Source organism: Lepidochelys olivacea (assembly GCF_965140295.1).
Source record: "Lepidochelys olivacea isolate rLepOli2 genome assembly, chromosome: 3".
Classification (NCBI taxonomy): Eukaryota; Metazoa; Chordata; order Testudines; family Cheloniidae; genus Lepidochelys; species Lepidochelys olivacea.
Genome location: NC_140413.1, coordinates 44,803,209 through 44,815,746, shown reverse-complemented (window position 1 = coordinate 44,815,746; position 12,538 = coordinate 44,803,209). Strand labels below are relative to the sequence as shown.

Genomic DNA, 12,538 nt, shown 5'->3' with positions numbered 1-12,538 from the left:
CCAGCCTGTAGCAGTACATGGGATTCTTCCTTCCTAAGTGCAGAACTCTGCACTTGTCCTTTTTGAACCTCATCAGATTTCTTTTGGCCCAATCCTCCAACTTGTCTAGGTCACTCTGGACCCTTTCCCTACCCTCCAGCATATCTACCTCTCCCCCCATCTTCATGTCATCTGCGAACTTGCTGAGGGTGCAATTAATCCCATCATCCAGATCATTAATAAAGATGTTGAACTCTGGGGCACTCCGCTTGATACCGGCTGCCAACTAGACATCGAGCCATTGATCGCTACCCATTGAGCTCAACAATCTAGCCAGGTTTCTGTCCACCTTATAGTCCATTTATCCAATCCATACTTTTTTAACTTGCTGGCAAGAATACTGTGGGAGTCCATAGCCAAAATCTTTGCTAAAGTCAAGATATATCATGTCCACCGCTTTCCCCATATCCACAGATCCAGTTATCTCATCATAGAAGGCAATCAGGTTGGTCAGGCATGACTTGCCCTTGGTGAATCCATGTTGACTGTTCCTGATCACCTTCCTCTCCTCCAAGTGCTTCAGACTGGATTCCTTGAGGACCTGCTCCATGATTTTGCTGGGGTCTGAAGTGAGGCTGACTAGTCTGTAGTTCCAAAGCTGTTCTGGTTATCACACCTGATAATTCTGCATTTGACTTCCAGTCCAGTTATTTCTTCAGACAGATATAATCTCCCAGAAAAAAAGGGGCAAATCTTCCATCTGGTTACAACTTCCCTGTACCTCATGGCATGCATGCTGATAGGTTCAAAGCAGTCAGAGGTACAGAGTAGGTCTAGGAAGGACTCTGAGGCTTACTTACTCTGCCAAGTGGAAGAGACTCACTGTTTGGGCTTAACCACATCAATTATACCATCTCAAACTCAGATAACATAACAGGCTGGAATACTTTCTGTGTTTCTGGAATTCAAAACAGTCTATAAGCTCTTTAAGAATATACCTAGCAGCCATTTCAGCTTTCCATCTTCTTATTCAGGATCACTCAACATTCTCATATGCTAAAGTAGCAATACTGCTGTAAAGCCTTATGTGGTTGTATCCCTCAATCAGAAAGCCTCCCCCCCCTTGGGATTTCAACCTATTTCTGACATAGCTGATGGGTCTACCCTTTGACCAGTTAGCTACGTGTTCTGTCTTCAACTTGTCCATCAAAATAATCTTCGTAGTGGCCATAACATCTGCTAGAAGATACAAACACTCATGGCAGGACCTTTCTACACTGTGTTTCATAGGGACAGGGTGACCTTGAGGCCTCATCCAAAGTTTTTGCCAAAGGTAGGCCCTGATTTCTATCTCAACCAGGTAATACACTTGCCAGTCTTCTTTCCCAATCCTCATTCCAACATAGCTGAAGCTAAACTCTATACTTTAGATGTACTTACAGTGCTATCCTTCTATCTAGGTAGGACTACGTCTTTTACAGTGTCCCCTACATTATTTTTAGTCTGTGCAGATAGAGTGAAAGGTAGGCTATATCAATTTTTGGAGGAGGGCTGATTTGAAACTGGAAAGAAGCCTCGTGTATTTTCTCTTAGTATTAATGAAAGAACTAATAGAGAGGATTAAATCCCTCATGCTGGAACCAGGGATAGGCAAACATATTTTGCTTGATTTTGAAGTCACTCAGATTTCATGGTTGCAAAAGTTTGACTCTAAGACTAAGGTTACTGGGTCTCCAGCATGGCTAAGAGAGGCTATATAAGGAGGAACAAACAGGAGGTAGAAAGTAAATAATTCAATTTAAAGAGCGTGAAAATGGAGTAGAGTGAAAAAACAATTACATAGAGAATATGGGGAGGCAAAGGATCAGAAAGGTGACAGAGAATTCTAATGATAAAATAAATGCTAAATATAGAGGGAACCCACTTGTGAAAACCTACTTTGGGGAAAGAGGCCTCTGTTATCTCTATTATCTCTGTTATCTTTGGGGAAAGAGGCCTCTGTTATCTCTATTATATAACACAGTATTCCTTGTGGTTAGAGAAAATATTTCTTCTCATTTTTTAAAAAATGAGATCACCATTGAATTAAAACTGAACTTTAATTACAGTGAAAAAATTGTGCAAACCTAAACTAATTCTGTGACCCTAAGTTTGGTTCTGTAGGTTCACCCATGCCTGTCTGGAATTGGAGCTCTCACAAAAGAAATAGTTGGTTTTCTCTACTCGTGGTGATGCTATCTGGGGGAATTTTAAAAAGAAATTTCCTTTCTGATTTACCTCAGTGCAACCCCAACACTGGAGGTGAGATGGGGCTTGTTTACAGGAGATTGATATTTGACCCAGAGAATCTTATAAAAGCTTTCAAAAGGGTATCTTTTCTTCCAGCCCCCCTGATTAGCAATAGGGAAAGCTGTAAGTGTAGAACAGAGGTTTGTTATACCAATAAAATAAAAACCAGCAGGATCTTATTAAAGGGGATAAGACAAAATGTCATATTTAGTGTGAATACAAAAAGAATCGTCGTAGGCAGTCAGTTATAGCTATAACATTTCATTCAGTTTCACATTCATTCACACGTTCGTTCATACACACACACAGGTTCTGCAGCTGCTATATAGTTATGAGTCCTGAATGTAGCTTGAGTTCGTGGCTTGGGTTCGTAGCTTGCGGCGGGTAACTGGACAGGAAAGCCGGGCGCAAGGAAGAGCTGGGTCTCTGTTGGGCATGCACTGATGCCCTTCCATGTTGGCAGCAGAATGTTACCCTTCAAAGTCTTCCATCTCACCCCTCCTTTATGTAGGTGTTAATTTGAATCCAGAGAGTCTATAGGTCTTGCTGTGTCACGCTGCCTCTGGGTCCGGTATGATTGATCACCCATCAATTGCAGACAGCCTAGGACCTGGTTTTGATGTTTCTTCAATTGTACTTTTGTTCTTCTGAGCGTGGTCTCCTCTTACTTTGTCAGGGCTGTTGTCTGCATCTTCAGCCTTTGGGTGTTTACACTTTATTTCATCTGGACAGGCTGGGGCTGGAGGTTGATTCCATCATCCATCCATACCTCATTCACACATCTAAACTAAACTAATAAGATTACAGCAGGGTTTTGCAAAAATGAAGGTTACAGCAAACTTTTACAAAATGAACTGAGCATTTTCAAATGGAGTTTGGGACAACTTAAAATGGAGTTTGAGTTACAATATGGACAAGTGTAAGGAATGGCAATCAGTGAACAGAAGTTACAATATAGAAAAGTATAATGAATGACAAACAGTTAGCAGAAGTTACAATGTTGAAACAGTGTAAGTTTCAGAGATTTAAGCAGCAATTGGATTGAAAGTGAAATTCAATTAGCCAGGTATTGGGGTAACCGGTTTTATGAATGAATGTTGTTTCATTTATAAAACTTTGCTTTTGAAGTTAAATTAATAAAGTGACCAATTAAAAACAATTTCATTGATCAGTTCTACAGGTTCTCAAACTGTGGTCCATGGACAAGCTCCATTCAGGTGGTCCACGGGTAGTTCCCTCTAAGGTGCATGCCTGGGCAGTCGCATACAAGAGAATAAAGGACCACCCACCTAATTAGTGGAGCCATACAGGCACGGCTCCACTAATTAGGTGCCTGGACCCTGGAGAAGACGTACATGTAAGATGAGGTGGTTGCCTGGGGGGGGAGGGGGAAATAGGGGATAGGTGGGAGGGGACAATGGGGTGAGAAGAGGGTGTGGGGGAATTTGGGACGTGCAGGGCTGCGGCGGCCAGAGAAAGAGGCAACTTTCCCCAACTCCAGGTCTGCGGCTGCCAGGGAGAGTTGGCCCTCCTTCCCAGCCTCAGCTCGGAGGCTGCTGCAGCAGGCGAGAGGAGGGCAAGACCCCCCAATTCTCAACCCCAGTTTGGTGGTTGCCACAGCAGGGGAGAGAGGGCACATCCATCACATTAGATAGGTAAGACTACTGATATTAAAATATGAGTTGTGTGCTTTTATTTGTAGAACAAAAAAATGTTAATTATTATTAAAGGATTTTTAAATAGTGCTTTTATCCAAAGCGCTTTACAATAGTTAGCTAATGGTACAAACAACATTTGGAAAGATCATTAAGTGGTCCACTGAGCCCCTCAGCAATTTTCAAGTGGTCTGCAAAATAAATAAATAAATAAATAAAAAAGTTTGAGAGCCACTGGTGTAGAGAATTAAGATAGCCTTCAATGGTGAGATAAATACTGGTTGGGTTTTTTAAAAAAAGTTTGGGTTTTATGATAGACTCCCTCTCATTTCTCTGACACTTTGGAAACCAGTGGTCATGAGATGAATTTTTTCAGAACTAAAAATATGAAAAGATCATGCATCAGCATGAAGGTTGCACATAGACTTAAGTGTCATCCTAAATTCAGGCTCATGATAGCAGAGATATGTTATCATGATTTCCTTCTTCAAGAACAATGTGTAAGGCAGAAAGTTAGGTACATTAATTAGACAGTTTTACGTAATTGTCTTTATTAAGGCTTAGCTACCTTTGCCTTCAGCTCCCTTTTGTAATCTCAAGACGGTTTTTTGCCTGCCTTTTGGTCCTTTGGAGTGATCTTTCAATTCACATTCACAAGCCATGCTTACTATCCAAATTCCATGTTCAGGAATATGATTTGCTTGTCACTGTGATGGAAGAGTTACTCTCTAAATTCTGTGTTTTATTGCTAGAATTGGTTCTGAGCAGTTGAAAAAAAAAACCCTTTTCTTTGAGGTTTGGGAAATGCAAGTTGATCTGTCATTAGGTGGTATAGGTTTGGCATCCGATTCAAGGCATTTTATCAGTTTTATTCATGGAAGTGCTGTCTTCTTGTTCTGTAGCATGCAATGTAGCCCTGCTCTCTTACAATGGCTTTCAGTCAAGACTCATTATTCTCAAAAGTGCATTCAGTCAGATTACCCATATCTTTTCTTCTTCCTCTTCTGAAGTCTTTACAAGATGTACACATTAAAAAGGAATGTATTTTTATCATTAAATAAATGTAAATAGGGGCTACACCTTCTTGTCAGTTTTATACAGTATATGCATCATTGCAGTTTTAAGATCTCCTTCAGTCAAGTCTCATCAGTACAGTTTATTCAGTTGGATCTGTCATATATGCCACTCAATGTTAGTAGTTTTAAAGGCTGCAGGGATAAAGAGAAGACTTTATTAATATATAAACCTGCATTGAGAGAATTCTCTATCTGCAGCCATTTTAGTGTATTAAATGTAATCTCATCAGGATTAATCACATCTTATTTTCATTTTGTATTTCATAGTTACGGGAAGCTGCAAATAGTTTAAGATTCTATGAAGTAAAGAGATACTACTTATTATTAAATAAAATCTGAATCCAAGGAAGTCTCATTAGGCCATTTGATTTAGAAAATAGGATCAACTAATTTATAATTCAATTCTTCTTCTTCTTTTAAAAAAGGTGGTAACTGTAATATTGGATGTGTTGTCTTCTGTCAGTTCTGCCTAGTCAGAAATATTTAATTACATGGCGACCCAGAAATATTTAATTACCTGGCGACCCAACAAGTGATGTAGAGCCTACACTATGGACCAGAAGCCCCACTACTAATTTTTGAAAATTAGTGAGTAATAGGTGGATGAAGGGTTAATGTCTAGCTATTCCACCTGGAAGGAGGCGGGGCACACCCTGACTGTTTCCTAGGAGCAATGCACACATTGCTCTATCCAAGGACAAGGGCTAGATATGAACCCTGAGAACTTGATTGTTTGGACAGCAACTGTGGGAGGTTTCTTTAGCCTGGGTTCAAGGCCTGAGAACCAGGATTGTAGTAGATAGAGGATGGTAACTAAGCATATGAATCAACGTCATACATTCCTTTGTGTAGCAGTGTGTAATGCTTAGGGGGAGAAATATAATAAAAGGAGAAGGTGGAAGGCAGGGGGGGCAGAACAGCCCATCTCCGCTGACCAGCCTGTTTGCTTGCATAAAGCTGTGTTCTGTCTCATCACTGAACCGCAACAGGTGGACACATTGCTGGCAAACTCAAAATTCCCATTGATTGAAGTATATAAGGAACAGAAAATAGAAAAAAGTGGTATCTTACTATTATATTCTTCAAAAACAATATGAAGAATGTAGGATTGGACCCTAAGTATCCCAAAAATCAAAAGCAAGGTTAATGTGTCACAAAATATACTCAGTCCCTTTAATTAGACAGTTGTAACTTAGTTTTAGTTATTGTGGATTCAGAGGGCTTGAACAAGATGTAATTCATTACAGAATGTTGGCCATTATTTGCACTCACATGCTAGGACTGGAGTAATTTGTTAGATGCTGTAAAACATATGGGAAGACAGACCATACAGGGCTAGATCCACAAAGGGATCTGGGTCAGAGAGAAAGAGAATGATTCTCTATGTAGGCTAGTAGTGGAAGACCCAGATTCCAGTCCCTGCTCCAAAGAAGTTCCAATGTTCTATGTATATAAAGTGGAAGAGCTTCAACAGGAGAGAGTGAGAGACATGCACCTCAGAATATACCCTAGCCCACTGATGGGGGACCTGGGTTTAGGTCCTTGATCTGAATCAGACAGAGTGGGGGTTTGAACCTGTGTCCCCCATAACCTGGCTGAGTTCACCTACCTAGCTGCTAGTGATGACAAGGGAACCATGACCTCCTCAGGGTGCTAGGGTCCCAGAAGTTTGACACTGCAACACTTAGCCTAGGTCCCCTTTGTCAATCTAGCTACCAATCTCTTCTCTGAGGATTTTATAATCCAAACTAAAACAAGATGCAATAAGGAACAAAGGGAGGGTGAGTGAATGGATGGGGAATGAGTAAAGAAATTTAGGCTACATAGGTTATGTGCACAACTCGATGGTTCTGAAATTTTGAAAAACTCTTTTTAACCTATAAATTATACCAGCTATCTCTGATTGTCCAACAACCTTGGAAACATTAATTGCCTGAATTTGTAGAAGGTATCACATCAGAAGTAGGTGTTAAGAAACTTTTAGGAGGAAAATTTGGATGTTCAGATTATAATGATATGTTTACATGCAGACAGTATATTCTTTGGATATCAGAGGGCTATGTAGAATTCGAGAGACAGACACTGATAAACAAGAGAGACAAAGTTAGAATTTGAACTCTAGAAGCCAGTTATTTGTAAAAAAGTACACTTGAAAATTAACTGTTACCTGTTTAAGATGGACTGTGATCACACATATCAATATAAATTAGATCAGAGAAGGTATTCCATGCATGGTATTAATATTAGGGTGGTGTGATATTTTCATAATGAAACCTTGGACTGTGGCAAATTGGTTTGATTTAGCTACAAACTTGATAAGTCTGCAACATTTTCTAAGGTTCAGAAACATTTTGAGTGAAACTCGATTGATTTATGCTTTTCACTGAAATCATGTGACATTCATGGCTCCGATGTGAAATTTGTGGCTTTCAATGACTTTTGCTTTGAAATTTTGAATGTGGTTTGCCCTAAAGCTCAGAACCAGGGTGTGTGAACCCACATAGAACAAAACTGAAGAAAATAATCACTAAGGCTTGATCTTGACATCTGCTCTGTAGATATACAACCGCACAGGAGTGGGGTGAGGCAGGGGAAGTGCAAAGGGAGACACTTCTTTCCCTTCATAGTGTAAGATCAAATCGTATTCTTAGCATGCAATAGCAGTGTGTGTGTGTGTAGCAACTTGAGGGTTTCTTGGAGATAAGGTGTAATGTGAGGCATGTGCACAGAATTAGGCTTTTATTAACTTTTATCAACATCAGATAGGAAGAATGATACACAAGAACGTCCTTAAATTGATATAATCTACAAACACCTCTGGAGGGAGCTCTATTACTTATTCCAATATCTTACAGCAATGTTTCTGAACTGGTGGGTTAGTACTGTCGTACGGGTCACACAAGGCACACAAGAGAGTCATGAGGCATTGAAAATAGTATTACAGAGAAAGTCACACACCCCCTCTCCCACAAAGCCTTACACTTCAAGGTCAAGTATTCTTTGTCAACTTCTCAAAACACACACAAGGATTAAGAAAAGAAGTACTTGTGGCACCTTAGAGAGTAACAAATTTATTTGAGCAAAAGCTTTCGTGAGCTACAGCTCATGTCATTGGATGCATGCACTGGAAAATACAGTGGGGAGATTTTATATACACAGAGAACATGAAACAATGGGTATTACCATACACACTGTAACGAGAGTGATCAGGTAAGGTGAGCTATTACCAGCAGAAGAGAAAAAAAACCTTTTGTAGTGATAATCAAGGTGGGCCATTGCATTTTTTAAATATTTCAGAATTGCCAGCAAACAAACAATCCATTATTCACGCACCTGTATAAAGGACTACTTACAAGGCAGCTGGAAATCAGACCCATAGATCAGAGAATGAAAGAACTGCTGGAGGTAGAGAGTGACCACCACCACCACCAGCACCACCGCAGCAGCAGCAGCAAAAAGCATTTCAGTAAGGAAGGAACAGGCACAGGACTGGATCCTGCATGTGCTGAGCACTCTCATCCCAATTCAGATAAAGCACGTGAGTAGTCCCGCTGAAGCGGGGGATCTGCATGTGTTTGAAGTTAAGCACTTTGCTGGATCAGGCCTACAGAGCTCCTGACAGCTCTTTTATCCCTGCTGCAGTCAGGTCTCAGAAAACAGTACTAGTCTCCGCAGACTTCCTGCTTTCTTGATACTCTGAGCACCTTTCCCAGATCTGAAGAAGAGCTCTGTGAAGCTCAAAAGCTTGTCCCTTCCACTAATGGAAGTTGGTCTCATAAAAGATATTACCTCACCCATCTTGTCTCTGTAATATTCTGAGACCAACCAAGATACACCTACACTGGTTACTCAACAGCAGTTCTTCTTAAATGATATATTTCTTTCCTCTATACCCTCCAAGGGCTCAGGTTTGTGTTAGGTAAAAGAGCTGCCCCAGAGCTGGTACTTTTCTTTGCAGAGCATTGCTTTTGAAATATAACTGCCACCCAATGCTCCCAACACATTCATAGTCATATTTTTGCTTTTGCTCCTCTCCTTGCCTTATGTCTCAGTCTTCCAAGGCCCGCCTCATTTTTATTGTGCCATCCCCTCAATTGTCACCCACACCATTCTACTTCTAACCTGCCAATTTTAAGACCTCTTCCTTCTCTCTCCTCTTTGCTTTCTGCTTCTGTAACTCCCCCTCTATACATGCACACTTCATCTTAACAACTACTGCTTCTCTTCTCCTTTATCCACAGTATTTTTATCTCCCATCACCTACTTAATTAAAACTGTAGTAAGTCCGACCCTGTGTCTGATTGATTCTGTCATACATAATTGAGCACTTCAAGAAGCTCTGCTTCTTGATGGGCAACGTTATCTAAACCTTCTTCTACTTTTAGTTTTAGGAAGGAGGAATTGCCTGACTTCTGCCCTGATACACAATTCCTATAAATGTAGTTGCCAAAACCAAAACTGTTTTTGTTTATTATGGAGCAGTGGGATCTACAATGTTCCCATTCCCTCTAATTTGCATGACTCCAGTGACGGAATAAAATAGAAAACAAAGCTATCTTCCAAATGTCATTCAATATACGATACATTCTTTGATGATAAATGCAATCCACCCAAAGGAATTAAGCCTTTTGGATTTTCTAAGCTGTTTGATCTTGTTAAAAAGGAATGATTATATGAAGCTTTCTCACAACTTGGAACCAAGTACCCTTACTTAGATTAAACAGAGATCCTGAAGTGAGGGTAGAGAGTGTTACCGTCATTTCAAAACCATCACATAGTTTAATTCAGTTTGGATAATCTGGAATGGACTTTCTTTGAAAGCATCAACTGCCATTTCACTTTGTAAATTGCTTGTGAGGAATGTAAGATGTCTGCTCTGGTTAATTGAAGGTCATGCCAATCATGAGGCTAATTTGAAAAGAAAAAAGAAAAGTTTAGCAGTCCCAGTCAAAATGTGAAGTCTACAGTATGTCTAATTGCTACTATTTGAAACTCATTTTATGATCCTTGTCTACACAACAACCCTGTTTGAATTTGAGACAAATAAAACTAGTTAATATAATGAATATATAATGAATTGGGGTTTTTCCCTTGTCTTTAATGGAAGCAACAGCAGACCAGCTGGTGTTGTGGGCCCAATCCTGCTTTCACTGAAGTGGATGGGAATTTTACCCTTGTTTTCAATGGAAAGAGGTCTTTTCTCTTCAGTTTTACGGGTATTATATATGGGCAATGGTCACCATTATAAAGTCAGCTTTTGCCAGATATCAGTGTGTGGTAACTGTTGGTAAATGCTGAAATTTTAATGGCAGTCATCCTAGGATATGTAATAAAATGCTAAACCATCGCACCCACTAACAAGTCTCAAAACATAACAATGTTTATTTAAAAAACAGCATCTTGGTTATCTAGATGTAATAGGAGTTATTTAGATCTATTTTTTAAAAAAATTCTTATTTTACAGCCTCTGTTTTGTTTGTGTGGCAACGCAATGCAGTGACTAGAGCCCAGGGCTGGGACTCAAGATACAAAAGTTCTATTCCCAGTTCTGCCACTGATCTGCTGTGTGACCCTGGGAAAAGTCAGTTCATTTTTCTGTGCCTCTGTTTCCCCTCCCATCATTTGTCTGGTCTATTTAGATTGCAAGCCTCCGGGGGCAGGGACTGCCTCTTATTGTGTGTACAATATCTGTTGTTATTATTTATTAATATTATTTATTTGTATTATAACAGCATGTAGTAGCCCCAGTCATGGACCAGCACCTCATTGTGCTAGGTGCTGTACAAACACACAACAAAAAGACTGTCCCTGCCCCAGAGAGCTTACATTGTGATACAAAGTGGCCCCAAGATCACTTGGAGGCTTCAGGATCTACTAATAATGTTACAATAAGGACTCTGTTACGAATGCATTATATCACACATATTCATAGAAATTAGAGATGCGACAATTTATTAGGTCATGTAATTCATCTCCTGATTAATGCACAATTGTTCTCCATTTTCTAGTGTTTTGACCAGTCTGGGTTTAAATCGTTCAAATAAAGGAGTTTCTATCATTCCCACTGGGGGACTATTTAATTATTCCATATCACAGTCACTTATGTGATGAATACTACAACAAAACACTCTCATATCTCAGTATTGCCATGACTACTACCTTGTTTTTATTGCTTAGCGATTAATATTTCTTTTTTGTATAGTATTACAATTCATAGGTGGATAAGAAACTTCAGGGCAGTCATTTTTATCTTAAGAAGTTACAGCAAAACTCTCATCTTTGCAGAAAGAAAACATGTCCTGAAGCTCCCTGGCCACTGGGTCCAAGTTCAGAATTTGGAAACACAAAGTAGCAGATGTTTCTAAATCCATCAGTCAGGCTTGTGAATACAAAACAACTCTTGCTTTTAATCTTAAAGAGACTGAACATTTAATGGAATCTGCATATACAGATCCAAACAAGGCAATGTTAAAACAAGATATTATTGAAAATTAATACAAGTCATCAGACCACAACATGTGACTGGCCATATACCTTAAATAATAGAATGTGGGAGGAGGGAGGGTATTGTATGAAACTTTCCCACTCACCAAGTTTGCAGGGATGTCTAGACACATACATACTGCATCAAAGAGGCAACTATAAAACAGAAAGCTTAAAACTATTGCTGGAATTCATTACCTCTCTTACAATAGTCCACTTCCACCCACTTGGAAGGAGCAGAGGGTCTGGCAAGTCAAAGCTGTAGATCTCAAAGGACCAGGGCAATCCATGCAGAAACAGAAGCAGAGCTGTGCTGACAGGAAGCTGGAAGAGAGCCATAGAAAGTGAGTGGAACAGGGCCCCTAGATAGGTAGTTTTGTGCCTCTGGCAAATCTTTGGGACCCATGACGCATAGGGACCAAACCACCTGCTTTTTCATTGGAGCAGAGAGGGATTGTTGAAACACAGAGGGAAGAATTTGGAAGAATCTCAGAGGAATCTTGCAGAGGTTTTTTATTTTCCTCCTTATCTCATTCCCTCCCATGGGTTTTCTCCCTCAGAGGATGTGGGAGATCTGTCCTATATTTTTTTTTAATCAGATTTTAAAGTAAAATGAAATAATACTCCAATAAAATGTTGAAATATATTCTTTGGTGCTACTGAATTTATAGTAAGGTATATTGCAAAATATAGAAATCATACATATTCATTGCTTTGTAATGTCACAAAACAAAGATGTATATAGATGTGTACGTAATATAATCTATCCATAATATTTAGTATAGTTCAAGGAGACACACTTTTTCCTTGATAAGCTAAGTTAGGCAGTTTTATATGCACATGTTCCTTTTCCCAAACGGGAGGCTCCAAGCAGTAAATATAGGCTGGCAGTTCCCAGTGTCAGAGTGGAAGCAAGCTGACCTCGAATGCATATAAACACCACCAAAGCAACTGATATTTGCTACTTAAAAAAATAATTTTATAGCATGAAAAGCTACAGAGACATGATTGATTACAAAAGTAAACAGAAGATTATGTTAATTTCCATTTTCCCTA

General features: G+C 39.6%; 2 long non-coding RNA genes across 2 annotated transcripts in view; one reads left to right on the top strand and one right to left on the bottom strand.

Annotated features, from left to right (window-relative positions):
- The window catches only part of LOC311517805, a 68,653-nt gene extending 56,815 nt beyond the window's left edge, over positions 1 to 11,838 (bottom strand). The window contains exon 1 of the long non-coding RNA XR_014710798.1: positions 11,681 to 11,838. This is a non-coding gene — a long non-coding RNA (uncharacterized lncRNA). The remainder of the gene's footprint in view (positions 1 to 11,680) is intronic.
- The window catches only part of LOC311517803, a 103,408-nt gene that overhangs the window by 23,287 nt on the left and 67,583 nt on the right, over positions 1 to 12,538 (top strand). The gene's annotated exons all lie outside the window — the stretch shown is intronic.